Below are 17,390 nucleotides of genomic sequence, written 5' to 3'. Positions count from 1 at the left end.
ATAATGTGTGGCGATCATGGTCAACCTCCGCCCTTTGTTGGACCATCTCCACATGATTGGTTAAAAAATTTCGTTGATTATTATGAAGAAATAGATGATGATCATAGAGCTCTTGATGCAAATTTGAAGGAGTTTAAAAAATTAATCAGATTACAATCAAACAAAATTCAGTGTGAAATAATACGTGGAGTGATCTCAGAGACATCAATGAGTGATTTTTTGAACTCATGGAGACCCAACGATTTGATCGTAGCAAGCAGAAAAATAATCAGAGACGCTTTACAACAACAGTTATTTCAGCTGCATAAAGAACAATATTCAGAACTACCCGTTCCGTTATGTTATAGACCATCAGATACACGAAAACAGAATATTAATGTTGATATTCCAGGACCCTTGACAGAGTCAAGGAAACAGAATCTCGTATTAAATGATATTGTCGCCGTTGATATCAGTGTGGTCGAAGATGCAATACACGCTGACAAATCTCCATGGGTGTTGGGATACGCTATGACGATCCACTCGTCTCAGGGATTAACTATTTCTGATACACGAGTCTGGATTGTAGACGATCGCATCGAGTGGTCAAATTTAGTTTATTTAGCGGTATCGAGGGTCAGAAAAATATCTCAATTACGTAGAATTATAATTCCTGAAATCGTTGAAAAATTTAACATCATCGATGATGATATAATAAGAAAAAAATTAATCGGATACAAACAATCTGACAAAAAAAATAAACGTGACTTTGATCTTGATGTTGAATTTATTATTGAGTTAAAACAGCAGCAGAACAATCATTGCACCAGTTGTAATTGTATAATGTTATGGCGATATTCGAGTAATGATTCAAGACAATTTACCGTAGATAGAAAAGATAATAGTCGCGGTCATACACGAGAAAATACCATGTTAACCTGTCTTGAGTGTAATCGACGTAGAGGCGCAGGCACCCTGGCGCTAGCGCCTTGAGTGCAGGCACCCTTGGCGCTAGTTAAGTGATCGAAATCACCGGAGTGATCGCGGTGGTAGTTGTGTATCCGCGGGAATTATTTGTAGTTGTTCACGTGTAAATCCACGTTGAGGAGCGGCCGAATCTAATCTGTAGATTGCGGGTCTGGAAACGCCTACATTTCTTCCAGTGGATCTTGTCACGGTAGATATTTTGTGTGTGGTAACACTCCAAATAGGATCAGTTGCTCTCGCTTTACCACCTTCAAGTTCACCAGGCTCATATAAATATCTGACTGTGACATCACCTAATATTTTTTGTTTTCCAGCATCTTTTCGTTGTGTTGGTATATTTTTTTTGTGACCGCGCTAATGGGTTTCATGTTGGTTGTTCGTGTGATCTCATTATTTAATGCAGCTATCACGCCTGGTAATCTTGCCACCCATTCGCGAGATCTTTTATCCTGAATAAATTCCCTCGCGTATTGATATCCAAATAACCGTTCAGCAAGTGTTCGATTAAATCGCTCAACAATTGCTTGATCACGGTGAATTGCAGTATGACCTCGTCGTATTTTGGTATTATGTTGTTTCATCAGCGATGATACTGGACCAAGAAATTCCTTGCCAGGATCAACCTGTAGTAGCTGTGGCCATCGCAGACCACCTTGTGGTCCGAGTCCTCGTTGATAAATTCGTTCAAACGCATCGGCTACTTCAGATGATGTTTTCGCTGATAGCGGCTCTGCTTCTTTATATCTACTTGCAACATCAACTACGGTTAGCGCGTATTTGTACGTTTTTCCACGCACAGTATCATGCGGTAAAAACAGAATATCAGCTTGATGAACTTCATTAGGAACACTGACATCGAAATACGCGTACTGAATTTGTTTAGGACGTGGTAGATAAATTTGCCATATTGCCTGCCTGGACAACCACGCGCTAGCAGTAGAATGTTTAACCGCCGCTGCATCAGCGAGTTTACCAATTGCTGCTTTGCCTCTCCAGTATCCTCTCGGTGAATAATAAATTGATTCCATTATTAATTACCAGCCCCAATCGCTAATTTACCTTTCATCGAGGATCTTACTAACCAATTAGCTAATGATTCTCTAATATTTTTATTTTTTATAGAATTTAATGAATGAATTAATTTTACATCTGCAATATGCCTATCTTGTAGATTTTGACTTTTATAAGCTACATCATGAGCATGACAAGCTCGATCAATAGCATTTATTGGTTCCTCGCCTGGTTTTGGTTGATCCTGATTATCGAGCCTGATATCGAGTCGAGTACCAGGACCGCAATAATTATATCCTGGTAGATGTTTTTCTCCACTATATTTAGCCCATGGAGCACCTGGAAACTTTGACATCAAATTAGCAATATCACCACCGCGCTTATTAGGTAAAAACGAAAATTTCTTTCTACCGCATATAGAACATTTTCCACCATATGCTATTTTTTTATTTTTTGTTGTAACCGTGGCTAAATCAGTAGTTGGAGTTTTAACTCTACAGCGTAAACAATATAAATTCATGTTATAATATATATGGATATAATTGATTTCTCAGCAACTCGGCAGCGAGAGCCAGTTAAACACCATCCTGCGCTACCAAATTCCATCAGAATGATTATCATAGGACCATCTGGATCGGGTAAGACGCAATTATTACTTAATCTGATAATGAGATGGTTGAAATAGGATAAATTATATTTAGTAGCACCATCCGTTGATGATCAGCGATGTTATGATGTACTTAAAGATTTCAATGAAAACGCGCGATTACTGGATGAAGATAATGATGTTATAGAGTTTATAACCGATATTGATGAAGCACCATCCGTAGATTCCATAGACGGATTTATTAATAATTTAGTTGTATACGACGATGTGATGCTAGATAAACAATCAAATCCAGCCAGAATATTTTCCCGAGGTAGACACAAAAATACAGACGTGATCTATGTTACTCAACGATATACACAAATTCCGAAGGTGATCAGAGACAACTGCAACATTTTAGTTGTGTTTAATGGCGTAGACACACACACGTTGCGAAATATTCATCAAACTTGGTGTGGTGGTGACATGGATATAATTAAATTCAAAAATTTCTTCTCACGAGCGCAAGCTACCCCGCATGGATTTATAACAATAAATTTACATGATCCAAGAACAAGATATCGTGTGGGTATTGATAAAATATTTGGGTAACAGGGGGAGCAGCAGAGAGGGTGCCTACCAACGTTGGTCGTCAAAAAAATAAACAAGAAATAAATAAACACGTAGAGTACTTTATTTTTTCAGCTACTATTTCAAACTGAGGTTTTATTAGTACAATCGGTCATTGCAAAAATAAACATCTCAAGGAAAGTTCATTTGTAAAATCTGGACCTTTCTACGAGATGATTTATTTGTTTGTTTTATTTGTTTTGTCGGAATTATATGGTCTGTTCACCCTCTCTGCTGCTTTTGGAATAAACATTATCATATACACAATAAGACCATGGTATATATATATATATATATATATATATATATATATATATATATATATATATATATATATATATATATATATATATTTGCTGTATAGTGTATATATGTGAACAATTCAAAAGTAGGTTTGAGTGTGCCAGGAAACTACATGTGGTATCGCATCTTATTGTGGGGAACCACGTCTCTTGCCAGGGGCTAGTGTCTTGTGTGAGAAAGTTCGTGTGATCGAATATGCTGGGGGCGGGGATTATAGACGAACATAGCACATCTTTATGGAATTACGTTCTAATTTATCTCGATCATTTTACATTCATCATTATTTTTTTTATCTCGAAGCAAGAGTTTATACTTGACTTCTTTTCATTTCAGGAATCTTTATCCGATTGATGAATAACGAACTCATTGCTAACTGTGTATTGGGTATTCCAATAGCTACAATTTAAATATAAAACTCACTGCCCCTTTCTACATCTCAATTATATGCTCGTTCTATACCAGCCTGCTTCATAGTGTCCTTGGAAAAGGCACCTAGGTCCCATTTTCTCTGCACGATATAACCAGTATACATGTATTTAAAAGTGTCGTTAAAACCAACAAAACAAACATGATCACCAGGAAACTAAATCCTTGTTTTCACGTACCCAGCTTTTTTATAGGTATCACAACACAACGTCCTTGACACAAAATGCCGGTAAGTCTACTCCGTTGGAGATAAGAGCTATATCTCGGTCAAGTATTATTATATCTTTCTGAAACTTTATCAGTCTCCATATTGAAACCTTAGCATTTGTAATTACAGTTCCTCTGACTGGTGCACACTTATAATAAGACGTACGCGTCTTCCCGCCTCATGGATAATTATGATTGCTGAACATAACAAGAAAAAATAAATGCAACAACAAAATCCCCCTTTCACAGTGACGCCGTTGAACGCTGACTTTCTTGCGAACCAATCAAACTTTTATTTTAGGTATATGCCTAAATGTTGTTGTCTGCTTACATACTGGCGCAGAATAGGTGTTTAACAGTATATTTTACACAAAATATGTAGGAGATTGCATTCTACCCTATAATGGCCAAACTTCAATATGGGGAGAATGCCATCTCATGACTGCTATATCATAATTAAAACTCAGACATGCAATCTTAGTTTTTGAAACAAACCCCTCTCTATTAATAATGACGACCACTCCGGTAGCCTGAGTGGCTAGAGCGTCCACCTCGGAGTTCCCGGGTTCGAAGCCCGGCCGAATCATACCAAAGACTTACAAAAATGGTACTAGCAGCTGCCTCGCTTGCCGCTCAGCACTGAGAGGTTAGTGTTAGGACTGGTCGGCCTGGTATCAGGATAATGTGACTGGATGGGACTGATGCCACATAAATGCGACATGATGCACTAGTATTAAACATCACTATAAACTTGAACACGGCAGACATAGTAGCGACTTTTCTATCGATGAAAACAACATCTACTTAATCACATCCTTCTACTGATTACCCATTATAATACAGTGTCATCGAGCGTGAACTGAGCATTTGTGAATGATCCGATCACTGGCTTTCGTAAGCGATAGTTCATCTCAACTGCCACTCATAATCATGAGCACATGCAAAATTTGGGGTTTTCTGTAAACTGGATATATTCGTTAAAGCTGGACGATGTATATATATATATATATATATATATATATATATATATATATATATATATATATATATATATATATATACAAATTACAATAAACTTCTAGAACAGCCTCTTCGAATAAGATATTGAAATGTCATTAAATCTTAACCAGACCCTTCCTGCACACTTCTCCAAATGGTTTAATTCAGGCTCCGAAAGATTAAACGTTGTTCTCCAAAGCTGCCTCTCTGGATTTCGGCTGAGCTGTCTATAATTTATGCACTTTATCTTCCTATTTCAAAGGTTGCAGAAAAATCTCAAAAGATTGTTGTTCGAACGATTTCTTGATCTGCGGTGTTTTGTCAACAAAGGACTAAAGGCGCGTATGAAGGCTGGATCAAATACTGTGGCGTACACCAGTTCAGAAATATTAAATGTAGTGTCAGGTACCTTTCCATGAATATAAGTAGTGTGTTCCAGCCTGAAATCACATACAAAAAGCATACGTTTATGAGTTCTCTGAGAGGATAACTCAGAATTATCCTCTGATTTCCTCGTTTTATTAGTCATGTCTACTTCAAAAACGTGGAACGTGTAGAACCCTTGCAGGTTTCATCAGGAAGGTACACTAACCCAAGGTCAAAACAGCAACCAATGTGATTTAGTCACGATACACACACAATTAAAAATTTGCTGAGTTCTAGATTCAGAAAATATAACCCATCGGAAAAAAGCTAATTCGAAGAAAATAAAAGGACGAAATACACATATACCTCCTTAGAGAATGCGCTATTTGCACTCGTCTCGTTTTATTATCATCTATTGTTTTCACTTTAAATACTATTTCGCTCATTGTTTTATCATAATTGTATTATTATCTATTGTTTTCTCTTTAAATACTATTTCTCTCAGTTTTATTATTATTGTATTATTATCTAGTTTTAGAAAAACACAAACTTTTCTCTTAATTTTATTACATTTCATGTCTCTCTCAAATTATTTACTTTCGTTTATTATTATCTATTGTTTTTTCTTTAAATAGATATTTTCTCTTACATGTTTATTGTTTTCATAACTCTCTTTAAGTCACACATTTATGGAAGTGTAGATGGGCGCATGAAAATTATTTCTTTTATCATAACTTAGCCCCTAAAAATCTTTCTTTAATGCAATATTTTTAGGTGCGCACAATAATTTGAATTTGATACAAAAGTTTTCATTTTAATTTTTATTTGTTAAACTTAATTATTTATTTGTTTTTAATTTTTTTTAGTTTTTAAGTTTGTAATTTCATTAAATTTTTCTTAATTTTTATTTGAAAAAATTAAGGCTAATATTTTTTCAGGTTTGTTTTCTTCATTTGTTTATGAATTTTTTTCGTTTTTGATTTTGCTTTCAAATTTTTCAATATTTAATATTTTTTTCATTTTTTTAATTTTCTCTGTAAAATTCTCCTAAGCTTGCCATGGCGTATTATTCGAGTTAATAAACGCAGATATTAACTTATCCTTGTACCATTATGTTTGGATCCAGGTGGCCGATTGGTCTAAGGTGCTCGTCTTGGTTCGAATCTCAGCTAGGCCAACGTGGTTAAGTGAGAAGTTTGCGAGTAGTTTTCCATGGGTCGGTGATTCTTCCCCGGGCTCTTCCTCTGCCAGATATACAGAAATAGGCCTACTGGCCTGTCATGTGCTAAGCCCCCGAAACCGAAACCGTATCAGCTATGTTTGTCCAGGATCAACACATGTAATATAAATTAGCGTCAGCTACTGGTTTTGCTTGTGAGCTGAAAAGAGTCTACCGGTAATTGTTTTTTTTTTATATATATTAAATTCAAGGTTGTTGCGCGACACACCATATCACTGGGTACGATGGAAAAATAGTGTAACGTGCAAGTGTAGTCAGAAAGTTAACTTCGTCAGGATGGGAAATACCACGACATGAAGAGCAATTGAGAGATTTGTTTAATCTCTACTTACGTCTTCATCACTGAAACGTAGTTTGTTACTACGTATAAAGTACATGAGCTGAAATTAAAAATCCTTTACCTAACATCCTGCCCTCCATCAACGCCAACATCATCCTATTTTTCTTCTGTTTTTCTCATTTATTGTCTCGCAAGCATACATTGGTAAAGTTTCTCTTATAAATGCTTGTAAGATACTGTTTAATGTTATTACAATATTGTCTGTATAATTCTCATTTAATGTCTCATTAGCATGTTTCAGTATTTGTACTCTGTTACCTTCATTACTCACATCAGTCGCATTATTTAAGCACAAATTGTTGACGACGACAGAGCTTGAAATGGCTTATGCGATCAATCCTCTGTATTCGATTCTATGTGCTTCCCACGATGCTTTATTTAACGTATTTACTTATTTCTTACAGAGGCTAATCAGGAGGAACCAGACACATGAATGATGATGAGTGTATAGAATTAGTGCCAAAAATCACAAAAACATACTGTCATTTGCTCCCTACCCCAAATATTTGCATAATTTAGGAGCAGGTAAATATAATGCTGCTTTTGAGTGGCTGTATTTTAACGAGAAAATTGCGCCGTATCAGAAGCGAAGAAAGCAAAATAAATGCAACGCGAAAAACGATTTACAGCATGGTTGTTATCAGTTGGTTCAGGAGATAAATGAAGTTCATGTTCGGGCATTAGTTCGGAAGATATTACTTTTGGATAATTCAGGGGCGGATCCAGGAATATCATTGGTGGGGTGGGGGTGCGTAAACAAGAAAGAAATGGGGTCTGTGGAACAGGAGTCCTGCATTCTATGCGTTTTCAGGACATGCTTTTAACCATTTAACTGCAAAGAAAATTTAATCCTGGAAACATTCCGGTTGTTTCGCGCTCATTTTTAGAGCAGGGGAGAGGGAATATGGGTGGGTGCCCACAGGTTCCACCAAACATCACCATCCATATTGGCTGCTGTAATCATTGTTTCGTGCCCAACAGTTCATGCTTCATGGACAATGGATAGTGTCTGCGCAGTTGCGAAAGTTTTGTTTTTATTATGGAAGACATTACTACAAGAAAGATTAATAAGGAGCTCGACATGTTGATGTGATAAATCTGTTTGCGAGGAAATTTAATTTTCATGGCTCTGTGTATCGTGTGTGCAAATATTCAGGCATGCATATTCCAGTGCTTAGACATGTGAATGGGTCCCCGTCAGTACCTTTTGGATGACGCACATGGATAAGTCACTCTATGATTTAATTATACACTCTAAGATGCTAATGCAACACTATTTTGTAATGATTTCCTAAATACTGTTTGTTCCATTTAAAATTATTTAAATCAACTAATCGATCTCATTTTCACATTATCGTTGGTTCTTCTTGCCATATCTCTGCAAAAAGGACTTATTATAACAGTCTTCTGTTGATCAGTAAAAATAAAGATAACAAAAGAGTAAAGTACCGTAAATTTAATTCGTTCTTAATCCTCGTCTCACACATTTTGCATACATTTACTCAACAGCACGTAACAAATATTTGTATTCTACAGCCTTATGCATCACGTGCCATTTTCAAGACAGGTCTGAAAGGCACGTGTACATACGACTCAGAATCAAATCGCATACCTTTTCTGTAGGACGACCTCTTGGCTCCTGGCATTTTTATATTAGCATTTTGTTGCCCTTATAATGCTTTACTCACGAAATACGTTTTGAACCAGGACAAGAGGACGATTTCTTGACAGTTTTAAAATTGTAAGTTTCTAAACATCGCACAAGTGATTTTCATTTTATAAAAGAACCGCCGAACTCTAAACCGTGCAGTGCGAATACAAATTCTGCCCGATCCAAGCTTAACCAGAAATCGTGGTGGTAAAATTACGAACACAATCTTGTTCTAATCTGACGCCGCTATCTCAGAAACACTTCATTTTCATGACAACTTTAAATCACTAATATTTCTAAGAGCAAGTACTTTGTTGGGCGTTATATGGTTCACGTAATACACTGAAGCTGTAGCTACTTATCTCAGCTGGGTTTCGTGCTCTGGTTAGTTTCAAATAATTCGATAAATTTTAATTGTCTGATAAATAACATTAATTGAGGAAAGACCAAAGGATTTGAGGCACTTTACTCCAATTACCTATGAGCATAGAATAATTTAGTAATTAATATTTTCTTTATTGTATTATTACACCAGGCAAAAATTATGATGCCATAGTTTGGTGCCTTGTACTCACCGTGAACAATTTATGAGAAAATATAAATATGAAATATTTATAGTAATGGATCAAAAGTACCAGATTAAACTATAGCTACGATATGTGTGTGTGTGTGAGAGAGAGAGAGAGAGAGAGAGAGAGAGAGAGAACTGCAAAAAGAAAACTTGTATAGGCATATATTAAATAGAGTATTTTCATATTGTATGAACTGCGTATTCCTCTTGTCTCCTTAGAACATACCATGACTGTAATACGTTAAATCGTACCAAATTAACTCCCCTACGCCCCGTCCCTCAGTTTGAGATAAATAAAAAAATATATTTGTATATACTATAGTACTTAATTACACTTGTTGTAAGATATTCCAATGATCATTGTTCTGATTATTTATGAAATTCATCTTCTTTGGAAGGATGACGACGACGATGATGATGATGACCATGATGATGGTCACAAAACGATGTCATGAGTAAATTTTGACAATCAAATTTTATTTTGTAGGTCTCCGTCCAAATATATTTTACATGTGCGTTTCAAACGTTCATTCAAGGAAGTACAAATTCTATGCGCTATGTGCTCACGATATTCTTTGTAATTTATTATTATTGTTGTTATTCTTTTTGTCTAACGTTTCGAAGAAAGACAATTATGCTAACTAATCGATGTTACTATGAAATATATATGTAATCTTTGCTGGATATTGGTAAACAGTTCTACTTAGCTAGCTTTTACGGCCAATGTATCTATTTTCTTGACAGTAAAAGTTAATTTTTTATGAAATCGGAAGGGTGATACATGCAAATGTGAGTTGTGATGAATCGCTTACATGATCCTTGCTGTATAAAAACAAAAGTCCTAAATTTAGTTTCTATGTAAATTAGGGGTTCATACCTTATTAGCCCTGGTCGTCAGGCATGTTAAAACGCAACACAGTTCATACCATCGAGAACATCGTTACATTAAATCAGTAATAACTTGATTTGAAATGAATACTTGTGTAAAGGTCTCGTAGACTACCTTAGGTTGGGGTGGGGTGCTCCCAGTATTATCTTTAATTATTATAGAAGACCCACCCTTCTCGTTTTTGTTAGAAATTGAAGTAGTGATAGAGATGCAAGCACCGAGCTCCCAGTCAGCGATGCCGACAGTTAAATTACTGAAAACACAAAAGGTGAAATTCAAATAAACAACAAATTTAATGCCATCCAATAACAAATAGTCATTCCTCAAATGAAATTCAATATTCAAAACCCTATCACTCGTCTTTCACTCCACCAAGAGACGGCCTATTTCATCATCTGACTTAGAATGATAGATTTTACTCCTGTCCTGTGTTTTTCTCATCTGTAGTATTTCTTGACAGGCACCCAGTACCCCTTCAGTCCAACAACCACGTCTTTCACTCTTTCATTTCCTCCACTTCCGTTCTCTCCTTTTCTTGTCTCCCATAGACTTGGGACCAACTGTACCAACTGTACGGTATTTCCCTTCTCTGTCTCCTACAGCTCCTCCGGTCCCTAAAAGCTTCCTGTCCGAAGCTCCTTTGTAATTCCCAGAATAACAATGTTTCCCGCCAATTTCGAATGACGTCGGAGTAGCTTATAACTTCCTTATGTAATTCCCGCAAGATGGTTTAGCGACTACTGACGTTTAGTTTCAAGATACTAGATTTAAACTTGCGATTCCAATGGTGGCCACGCCTTGCTCAATTCCGAGTGGATGTAGATTCACCCATGGTCTACATAATTAGCAGACATTGCCCCCTCCCCGGCAGTCGGTCATGGTTGGATTTACGACCCCCACTTGATGTTCTTTGCGCCCAGCACCGGCAATTCATGCCACTTACCTGTGAATCGCACGCACCCAAATAAGGCGCCAGTAACAAGTTCCTATGGCCATGTTATAAACAACTGCCTTCCCACCCGTCCTTTTGATGTCGGCTTACACTATCGTAACATAAACCGGCCGGCCAGCTGTTTACACGTCGCTTTGACACTCATTGTTTGCAAGGCTGACACTCGCAACATTTATGAAGCGAATAATTAGCATCAGGGTCTAGCATATACATGTTGCAATCTGGCTATTGTTCCATACTTATACCGTGACAACTTGTGTAATGTTTCATTCTAAATATTTCACATAAGAGTTTTGTTATGTTACTTTCAGAGGCTACTTTTTCTCTTGGTATCCCCAAAAATCGGTTCGGTTCCGTTTTATGTTTAATAGCACATCAATACAGGTAGGTTACTTATTTCCGAGGCAGTTGAACGGAAATAGGAGTGTATAATATGACTGAGACGTGACTGAAACCTTAAATTAATTTAACAGACGAAGTCTCCTGAAGATGCCCATACACTACCTACTCTTTGCTCGCTACTCTGTTTCGGCAACGTACACGATCCTATGGAGTGTTCTTCATGCGCGTATTTGCTAACGTCACTGTCGGTATAAATACAGTTTTTTCCGCATTCTAGCTGCTGATACCTGCAAAGTGCTCAACAAGAGGTAATCAAACAAGCCGCTGCATACCGTGAGTAAACAGTTACGACATTTCTTTTTTCCAATACCCATAATCACATTCCCATTGTATATTTTTTTAACCATTTAGCTGTAGTCCATGACCTAAGTTCAAAGGCTTTATATGAGGTAACATTCATGAAGGCAAATCATACCTATACTTGTATGCATATACTTTTTGATTAATATACTTCATTCTTCAAATATTCTAATTCGCAGTACCTTGTGTTTGCATGCTCTATGTTCCTAGGATGTACATTTTTATTTGCAGCTTTACCTCTGACAATATTTCTTACAATATATTTGCATACGTAGTATTGAAATACTGCACTTTCAAATCTTTCAATTTCATGTTAATGCTTTTTCATATTTTCAGAATTACACACGTCAACATTCAACACTGAATTATTCCAAATTTATATTTACTCTTTGCGTTTTTATGAAATATGGCAATTACCATACAGATAAAGGAAATTAAATTTTAAAAACAAAACACGTCCCGGAAGTTACAATGTCTCTCAAAGAAAATTCTGAGTAAAATGTTAGCATAGTGCAAGTAGGAATAATACAATCAGCACCATCTATTGGGACACTCCAGTCATGCCCCAACACACGGGGATGTCGTATTTCTTAATGAAAACGATCACTACTCTTTTTGCTTGCTTTCTAATAAGCACATTAAGATGGAAACACATATTGCTGAGTGATGTTGTTTTTCTTGCAAACTGTTATGGCACAACCCCAAAATTAATATGCAATGATTTATTCTTTCGCCCCCAAAATGGTTTAAACGTACATATAAAAGATATAGTAAACGAAAAGGGTTTGCAGATAAGTTTAGATGTTTTGAAAATTAAATTTTCATCTGTAAATAATTGGGCGCATTTTCTTGGTCTGTTATCTGTAATGAGAGACTTTGAAATTAATTAAATATAAAATTCTAAAAGGATATAAGAAGACACATGATATACGGATTGAAAAAAAAAAGAAAGACCATCTTCTAGAGGAAAGCTAATTTGGAATTGGAAATTTACAAACAAGTAAAACATTGACAGGAATTATTTTTGCTTCTATATAAACTTATTAAATTTCAAGTCTGAGTCGGATGCATACATTTTTTTAACATAGAATTATAACTTCCATTGCTGTAGTTAAAAAAAGGAATTATTTCCAATTCTTTTGTAAGAAGTGCTGTTATTAAAATTTAGAGAGAATGTGGATTTCGCATAAGAATTTGATAGAAAGTGAACAGTCTTGCAATAGTGTCTTTAAGCTCTTAATATGCATCACAGTACTTAACACAGTACAACCTTGTTCTTATAATTTCTTCACTGTATTGTTTCTCTCAATACCTACAGCCAAACAACAGGTAGATTCTGTAATTTAGTTTTTGTGTTTTGTCTTCATTTCTTTTGTGAAATCGGCACATACATATGCTGCTCTGCGACCTTGAGAACGGAACTGGTAGAGTCCAAATGTTCTTGGGCTGGATTCATACCAGTTTTGCACTGTCGTTCCTCATTTATTTTTCACATCCCCGATTTTTCACCGCCGTATATAATAACATCGCATGTGCCTAATGATGACCCACCCACCCCACTTCATCCTCTTCCTACCCCATTCCATTATCCCTCTCTTCAAGCACAAAGTTAAAAATAGTATATTAGTTTTCCAGTTCACCCAAATGTAGTAACTTCTGACCGACACGTGCCAACGCAAATGTGTGGACGTAGTTCTGTTGTTGTTTGCTAATGTGATCTTTACTTAGAAAGAGTTGATTTTTATTTACCTTTAAATAAATCAATAATAATTATTGAACGTATCATTTGTATATGCATGTCTTGCAAAATATTTTTTCCAAAGCTTGGATTTAATAAAAATAAAGACATTTAACAACGTTATAATTTTGTATGATTACCGTATTACTGGGCAAGAGATAAGATCATGTTTCTATTTCATCATCATCATCATTATTATTATTATTCTCTCTCTCTCTCTCTCTCAAAGACACACACACACACACTTATATATATATATATATATATATATATATATATATATATATATATATATATATATATATATAGATAGATAGATAGATAGATAGATAGATAGATAGATAGATAGATATACTTGAATGCTATGGTATCGCGGGTATTAAAGTTAGTGATCGGGGTATAAGAAAATGAGGAAACTTAGCTTCAATATAATAACAATAATAATAATAATAATAATAATAATGAGGACATTGTATAGCGCCTAATCTTTAGAAGCTCTAAGCGCTTTACAACATTAGATAACACCTATAAGATAAAAAACATATAATGATATGATTACAAAAAACATATATATATATATATATATATATATATATATATATATATATATATATATATATATATATATATATATATATGTAAAGTTGGTATATCAAATTGTGATTCGCTTCTATACTCTCTAAATCAGTTATGAATTTCCAACGATTGATCTTAGCGACGAAAGTGAATAACGAGAAAAATATTAATAATCCCCATTTTTTAATGACTTAAAAATGGTATACATTTTCTTCTCTCTCTCTCTCTCTCTCTCTCTCTCTCTCTCTCTCTCTCTCGCTCGCTCGTTCGCGTGCATAAGGGACGAAATACCGGGAAATATGTGGAGTGAGAGGGAAAACGAAATGTGGGCCTCGTGTAACACTTGAGTGAATCAACACCAAGTAATCTACAAGAATCTGCTTTGTTGTAACAGTATATGCACACTTTCAGTGGGATTTAAATACAATGTTCACAATACCAATGCTACAAAGTTGCAATAGCTTTGGCGATACTGTATGGTACATTTCTTGGTAACGAGCTACACACATGTTTTTTATTTAAAGCTTTGTTGTTTATTTTAAAATCGAAAATTAGGTTTTAAAAACAGATTATCTAACACTAAATTATCATAATGTCACCGCCCTTCTCTCTCACTGTGTTAGTTCGTAAGGCAGGAGACTAATAGACCAACAAAGAAACAAAGGGATAGGCACACAAAAAATGCCTTTAAGTCACGTCTTGCACTAGTATAGGAAACGAATGGGAAAACAAAAGAAAGTTTATGCAAAACAACTATCTTAAGGAGATAAAGAATGAGAAAATTGAGGGATGGGAGAAACAATAAGTGGATTCCCTGACAGGTGTTTGGGGGAGATCATGCTTTTAGGTAGTTTGTCTTGGATGATTATTGAAATGTTTAAGTAGTTTCGAAGATTTCAAAGATGTTTGTACCTCAGAAAGCTGGTTCACTTAGGTTGGTTGCTTCTGTTCACGTCATTTAAATTCCAACAGCCATCAAAAAAAACAAAAAAAAACAACTTGTTTTTAGGTAGATTAGCTCTGATCAATTACCTAATTTATGTTCAGATCTATTAGAATGAACCTATTCATCTTGGTGTAACCACTTTCTGTTGTAACTCTTCTTGTACAGTAACGTTACCCATATGATACAAATGTAATGGTAAAGTCTATATATCCAATCTTTATCACACTCAGTGCAAACATTGTTTGACTGCAATCAACCACTACAGCAGATATAGATTTTGTCTAATATACTAAAAGGTTTTCTCGAATATATATATATATATATATATATATATATATATATATATATATATATATATATATATATATATATGTTTTGTAGAATATATAAATAGGTTTTTCGAATACGTTTACTGTACTTCAAGTGTATCTTGGTGCAAGTGCATAACATTGCAGACGCTGTAATTGACAGGTTGTTCCTCAAGAATACATTTCCTTGGCCATGAATGTATGGCTACAATTGAATGATTTTAACTGATTATTTTGAATATTTGCCTGAGCACCGGACTCAATATAGATATATATAATATTTTAGCATCTACATTATCTTTTCTGTTGATTTACAGGTACATAACTTATTGTACATTAGGAAAGTTAGGGACTTTAGCATGTAATATATTATCACGATTACTTCTTAAATTAAAACATCTTTAAAGCTCATTATGTCAAGTATGACTTTTGTTAAACTTGTATTGGGTTCTATGTGGATGATTCTCTTTCTCTCCTTGCCCCCTCCCTGTGATGCAGTTTCGTTTCTGTACTTGTACTGATTGTGCTATTGATTCCGAAGCAATGACATGGTACTAGAGACAAATGATCCGGTTCGTGGTCGGTGTCGTACATTTTATCACTATATAGGCTTTTGCAAGTGTTGTGTGAAATATGACATTCTGAGGAACAGTACTACAGTGAATTGTATCTGCTAGTGTATGAATCTTTAACAATATTCTTTGATTCCCACACAATGTGGACTGTTTCCCCATGTGAACCGAATAGCTTCTGTTCCAGCCATTTGTGCATTACATAACGCTGATAGCAAATTTCACATTTATTTTTTATTATGCTTTGTTCAATCACCTATGTTCTTACTGAATTAGGTAACTACAAATATTTGCATAATATAACGATTGCGTAGCTTGAAAGGTCTTCGCTACCTTAATATACAGTTAAATATTTAACAAGCACTCTTCCTAAATTGTTTATCACTGCACTGCTGGCATCTGCTTTAGCCTTTAGGTCAAACCAGACAAATAAACTACCTGTTCAGAGAAGATACTGAAATTTAGTTTTGCTGCTTTCATTTTCGGGTTTAACGCCATTTCTCAGAGCAAGATGGGCTTTATATGAAGGGTCAGTCTAACTGGTGGAGGAAGAACACAGGAAAATCCCGGTATAAACCACTCACCCACAGGAAGCTAATATATGAAACTCTTGTTCTGGTTTATTATTTTTCTGGGTGGATGTGATTTAATGGTGTTTTTTTGTGTGGAATCTTTACCTACTTGTCACATGTTAAACATTCCCCGTACGTCACCGTTTGTTATTTATTATGGTGAAAAACTCAAGAATCTTGGGCAAGAGTACCATCGAAAACAACCACATACTTTTAGCTCATCTCTACAAACTAGGGGTGTTGTCTACTATACTACCCCAGCAACACATAAAAGCGGATACATATGCAGAGACTTTCAGCATCTTAGCCATTCTTTCTTCACTGGACCAGCAGCAGAGAGGGTGAACAGCCTCTAATTGACTTACTCTCGAATCGTAAAAATAAGCCTTCCTGAAAATCGCAAAAAAGGGTTTCGGCGGCACCGTGATACATATGAGGCGTTTCACCCTCTCTGCTGCTATAGTTAAATAAAATTATAACAAATAATGCCAGAGACATATGGTGAACAAACTCTGATTGACTCACTCTCGAATTGTAAAAATAAGCCTTCCTGAAAATCGCAAAAAAGGATCGAGGTGGTGACTGTGGTGCCGAGAAAGCGCCCTGGTTGCTGCTATCAATTATTTTTTTTTATCAAAACCAAATCGATATCGCGCACGCGGATCATGTAAGTTTATTGATATAAACCCGTACCGGACTGACTTCACACTGTTAAATAATTCTTTAAACTGATTAAATTCCATATCGCCGCTGCACCAAGTGTGATAAATATGTCTTATCGTATACATATCAACTCCGTTAAACACCGCAAATACATTACAGTTATCCCTGATCACTTT

At 35.6% G+C, this 17,390-nt stretch overlaps 1 long non-coding RNA gene across 1 annotated transcript in view; it reads left to right on the top strand.

Annotated features, from left to right (window-relative positions):
* Window positions 1-11,680: 11,680 nt before the first annotated feature.
* The window catches only part of LOC149795160 (uncharacterized), a 29,564-nt gene continuing 23,854 nt past the window's right edge, over window positions 11,681-17,390 (top strand). The window contains exon 1 of the long non-coding RNA XR_016422269.1: window positions 11,681-11,812. This is a non-coding gene — a long non-coding RNA (uncharacterized LOC149795160). The remainder of the gene's footprint in view (window positions 11,813-17,390) is intronic.

The sequence above is a fragment of the Sinohyriopsis cumingii genome, chromosome 7 (assembly GCF_028554795.1).
Source record: "Sinohyriopsis cumingii isolate HCF-2022 chromosome 7, ASM2855479v2, whole genome shotgun sequence".
Lineage (NCBI taxonomy): Eukaryota > Metazoa > Mollusca > Bivalvia > Unionida > Unionidae > Sinohyriopsis > Sinohyriopsis cumingii.
The sequence above is the reverse complement of the archived record's forward strand: the minus strand, read 5'-3'. Positions and strand labels throughout refer to the sequence as shown.